The 5,515-nt window shown below is 35.6% G+C and overlaps 1 long non-coding RNA gene across 1 annotated transcript; it reads left to right on the top strand.

The window, feature by feature from the left end:
* Nucleotides 2,866–4,999, top strand: LOC109851065. Its single transcript, XR_002249661.1, has 4 exons — nucleotides 2,866–3,112; nucleotides 3,517–3,610; nucleotides 4,279–4,548; nucleotides 4,919–4,999. It is a non-coding gene; the product is annotated as an uncharacterized LOC109851065 (long non-coding RNA).

Below are 5,515 nucleotides of genomic sequence, written 5' to 3'. Positions count from 1 at the left end.
AGTTAAATTTCAGCTTATTCTTAAACAATTGTTAGTATAATAATATCGCCTAATTTGATTACATTGTGCACCATTGTTAAATCTAACTGATGCAATCGTCCTAAGTATCTCAAGTTCCCAACTTCTGCTTGGTATTACCAGAGTTTATTTCAACTCATGTAATTAAATCTAATCAATTAGGTGGTCAGAAGTTGGACTTGATTTCACTGCGCTAGTAATTATAATATAATCTAATTGATGCTATGTTTTTTAGTGTTCGGGAGCAAGGCCGTCAATCTATAGCAGGTTATAGTGATCACCCTTCAATTTGCATATGTGCTTTGCTCTTTTGGCTAATATGTGTTATAATGGCCTTAATTCACTGTAGTAATACTTTTACTAATGACGGTTCCCTTAGTTCAGATCACAATGCTGATGAGAACAGACAAGGGTCTCAAGTTGACACATGTCGTAACAAGAATTTTTCTTCAGGTTATCTATTTGATCTACTGTGTTTTTTTTCTTTTATGAAAAGAAGATCTGTTTGATAATTTGCTTGCATTTATTATCATATTCGCAGGCATTGAATTGCCATATAAAGCTAATCCTCTCTCAAGGCAGAGTGCTAGGCTGCTAGCAAAGAGAATTTACAAAATGGTGTTTCTTTGAAGAGAAATTTACATGAAGGTAAATTCCATGTTTCTGATAATAGGGTTTTCATCATTCTGGTTTATCTGTTCTTTGGATCATACTTTTATGACAATTTAAAAGAAAAGTTCCTTTTCAGGCAATAATTGTACTAAAGAGAAATTGGAAGGACTGGAACGTAACTTATTCTGGTTTATCTGTTCTTATCTCCTTCCTTTTGTTGACTAAAAAGGTGGAGATATCCACCCTTTGGTTACACTGAAGCAGACAATACACACATGTATAACTTATGCATGGGTGTGTATTTGATATTTATTCTTGATTAAGCAACGCAAGATGTTACATATAATCAGGTGTAGGTATATTTATGTGCATACTATTATTGATTGTTTTACTAACTGAACACATGTCAACAGAACGGAACAAGCAAATAATAAATCAAGCAATATGAAGGAAGATTTACCAGGTTATGAAGATCTCTTAGCTTCAAGTAAATCCCTTTGATAACTCTCTTTTTGCATTGCACTAGAATTAGTTTACTAAATTTAACCAATCTACGTGAGGCATGTCAGTAGTTAGTAATCACAGACTAAAAGATAATGATTACATGAATTCAGCATTCTTTAATTGGCTACTTCCTGGAAATAATTTATATACCTATAGTACTTGGTTTAGTGGCTTTTGCTTGTTCTAATTAGTCCTCAACTATTGGTATCTCTTTTATATATATGCATTGCTTGTGTCCTTATGGATCAGTTTGTACATATATTGATGCATTGCTTGTGTCCTTATGTTACACTCAGGATGATGAGGAAGAAGGTGAAGAAGGAGAAGAAGAGGGCTTGAGTAAATGTATAGGGAAGGAGTTGAAGAAGCTTCTGCAGTGTCATAGCCATTGTAAATAATTTATGTAAAAGTTTGTAAACAATTTATGTATCTCTCTACTATTTTGGTGAATGTATTATTTGAATATAATAGGATTTGATATTGGAATATAATTAGATTGTGTTGGATATGAATATTAATTTTTTTTTGTTAAATATTGTGTACATGCACTCAAAGTAGAATTTCAAAAAAAAAACTACTGTAGCATAGCATCCTAGACGGAAATTCCGTCTAGGATGCTCAAATTCCGTCTAGGATAATTTAAAAATAAAAAAAATAAAAAAAATTAAAATCATCAATTTCCGTCTAGAATGAGTATTCTAGACGGAATTTCCGTCTAGAATACTCATCCTAGACGGAAATTTTTTCCGTCTAGGATGTATTATTCTAGAAATTTCCGTCTAGAATACTCATCCTAGACGGAAATTTTTTCCGTCTAGGATGAAATATTCTAGACGGAAATTCCGTCTAGAATATTCCGTCTATGATGTATTCTAGACTGTTTTGAATTCCGTCTAGAATATTCCGTCTAGAATGTATTCTAGACGGAATTTCCGTCTAGAATACTACATCCTAGACGGAAACATACTAGACGCGTATTCTAGACGGAATTCCGTCTAGAATACGCATTCTAGACGGAATTCTAGGTATCCTAGACGGAATTTTCCGTCTAGGAAACCTTATTTTTTACTTGTGAGTGTCCCCTAGCGAACTTACTAACAAGTTTTTGGTGTGCTATACTTATAGGTTGTGGGTGGTAAACTATTCGCATTATTGTATATTCTTTTGTATATTTATATGTGATTTTACTTTGTTCCTCTATTGTGTAGAGTAACGACATAGGTCCGCTCCTCTACCAATTTAGGATCTATCGTTAAATCACAACTAGATATAAATATATGTAAATACATTTAACTTCCTATTTTATACAATGATAGAGCGTCTTGCCCTATTTGTACTTCAAAAAAAATACGGAAGTATATATCGAGCTATAAAGAAATTGTAGGCCCGAAATGTCGATAGTGAAGTAAGATAGTATGAAGCATAGTCGCGGAGCCACATAACACTACCACATATTTGCTCTAACGCAACAGTTCTAGTGCAACGCTTATGACCGTTGCGTTAGGTATCTATGGGGGCGGTTTTGCAATGCTTTGACAACAGTTTACAAAAACCGCTTCGCTAGGCCCAATAATTTTGATTTGGGCCGATTTTATAGGCTGGTTTGTGCTTAACATTGAAACTAAATCTCTTTTTTAACACTGAAACTAAATCTCTTTTTTTCTCACCGCTTTACCAAATATCCCTCTTTCTCTCTCTCTCAAATCATCACCCCTTTCTAAAATAAAAATATCTCCCTCTTCGTTCGCTCTGGGAGATCGCCATGGCCGAAATTCGTCGATCTCATCGCTGAACTCGTCGCTAATCTCTTCGCCGTTTTTCGATCTCATCGTCTCCGATCTCAACTCTGATTTCGTCGTCGATCTTGTAACTAATCTATTCGTCGAGCTGTTGGTCTCGTCTCCGATCTCATCTCCGATATAGGTCGTCGAGCTCGCAGCTAATCCGTCTCCGATCTCACTCTCCTTTGGACTCTCAGGTACCTCGTTCCTTTTATTTCTGATTTCTACAGTTTCTTCCCCTTTCTATTAGGGAAACTGTTTGCCTGAAAGGCGCAAAACAAGGTTTCCAACGCGATGAATTCAGGGTGGCCAATTTCTTTCCTTCCGCGCTCGAAGACGCGCGGGGGCTGATCCATTAATTGGGCGCTTTCGTTTTCGAAAGCAGCTTACACTGGCATTCGTTGTAAGCCAATGTTATTCTTCCCATTTCTTCCTCCCCGAACTGTAGCATTCTTCGTTGGATACAACCCCATAGGGTTGAAATTAGTCTTCCTTTCTATTAGGGAAACTGATCTAGCAGTAGCTTGCTAGATCAGTTTATCTCGCAGTAGAATTGATGGCCTTTTGTGTGCCATGTTCTAACATTGACCATTTCTCGCAGGCACAAGACGAGATTACATATTGGACAGCTAGTGAAATATACATCAGCAAAGCTTAAACAAGCTAGTGAAAACGATCACCGTGTTGAAGTTAGCGTGAGTCTTTTACAACAAACTCTTTTCAGTAACGTTTTTTTTTTGGTATTTTGCTTTTAGCGTTTTTGCAGTGCTTTGAGAACTCTGTCCTCAGTATTTTACAACAAACTTGTATTAGTCATGCATTATCTGCTAATTCACTGACAGCCAGAGTGAGAAATTGTGCCCTGAATTGATTTTGTTGGGTTCGAGGATCAGTTTGGGTCTAGGTCGTATATCCGGGTTTTGCTAGACCGCACTTCATACCTTTTTGAGTTTGTTGGTTCTGTTTCTATTAGACACAAACTGTGCTCTTGGTACACCTGGTGTGAAACTTGACTTGGTTTATGGAATATGGATACACGTAGTATGTAAAGATGTTGGGTTAATTTGTTTGGTTGGATGTCCTGAGAGGCAAACTGTGTGCCGAAATATTTTTCACGGGCAATGAAGCATATAAGCACGAAACATGACACATAATGACACACAACAGATCCTTAAAGCAATGAAGCATATAAACTGTTGCTAGTTTCATTCATGTTTTTGTTAATCCTTCCACTCATGTAATGTTGTGTTCATAAATTTCTTTACTTTCACTACTAATGTGAAAGTAATTACACATTTAAAGTAAAGTACTGCAAGCTTTTTCTCTACTTGTTTACACTTCTCAAGTAAATTTTCTCGATCAGGGCTCTGTTGTACATGTTGTCACGGGGAAAAAGGAAAACATGGGCTCTTGCAGGAGTTCACCTCTTTACTCCAACTTGTAATTTATTCACGCAGAAGAAGAAAAAGAAAAGGATGATATGGCTAAGGTTTTTTTTAATAATTTTTATACTTGAGGAGCTTTGGAAGGTGAAGCTGGATTTTCTGAGCGATCATTATAAGCTGCTTCCTGTTGATTTACGTGATGTTGAGCAGTTAGATATTATCTTGAGGCTTGCAAAGTTGGATCCCAGGTTTGTGATGAAATATTTCTTCACTATCACTGCAGAATATCCATTTGCATTATAACAAGTGTTGCATGATATAGTAAGTTCAGTTTTAAAATTTCAAAATTTCATCTTGTTTGCCGGTGTTTATTTGGGTTTTTAGTTTTTTCCACATGCACAGTAAAAAGTACTTATTAACTGCAGCTGCATTTATTAGTTATGTTAAAACAAATGTTTGCAACTGACAGAAACACTACAATTGTATGAAATGCTCATATTTGATTAAAACGCTAAAGTTACATGAAGCCTTGGGATTTTGGTGAAAATGGATTTAAGAAAGACTAGCTGATTTTAACGTGTATCTAGTACTTATGTGATTCTTTTCATTTATTACTAGTTAATCACTTCTCTTTGAGCGATGGAAACAGTGGGTGATTCTAGATCAAGTTCAAAAGAGAAGAGATCATTTGAGATAATTTCAAATCTAGAATTCTCAATCCTAAATTCATTGTTTGGGAAGCATCCATGTAATATTTGTCACATGTGCAACTTGAAACAACATACTTTTTTGTTAATCGATATGATTTTAACGTGACGTCTCATATTGTGTACCTGATGTTTTTAATATCCAACTTGAAACAACATACTTTTTTGTTAATCGATATGATTTTAACGTGACGTCTCATATTGTGTACCTGATGTTTTTAATATCCATTCGATTATGAATGGTCCATGGATAAATAGCATTTTAGTAGAGCATCTTAGTCCAAAGTTATACCATTTCATTTACAGTTGTATGCTAATTGAGGACTTAGGGTGTTCATCTGGTATGATTTTCAGAAAAGAAACCGCCTTCTCGCCTTTATCCTGTTGCCTTGTTTGAGGAGGGACATCAGCAATTAAACAACATGAGAGTAAGGGGTATCAGCAATTAAACAAAATGCAGGACACTTAAAAAAAGTTGATATTGTTTGCTGTTTGTTTTGGTCTCTTT

This window comes from Asparagus officinalis, chromosome 7 (assembly GCF_001876935.1).
Source record: "Asparagus officinalis chromosome 7, Aspof.V1, whole genome shotgun sequence".
NCBI lineage: Eukaryota > Viridiplantae > Streptophyta > Magnoliopsida > Asparagales > Asparagaceae > Asparagus > Asparagus officinalis.
This window is presented reverse-complemented; position numbering and strand designations above follow the sequence as displayed.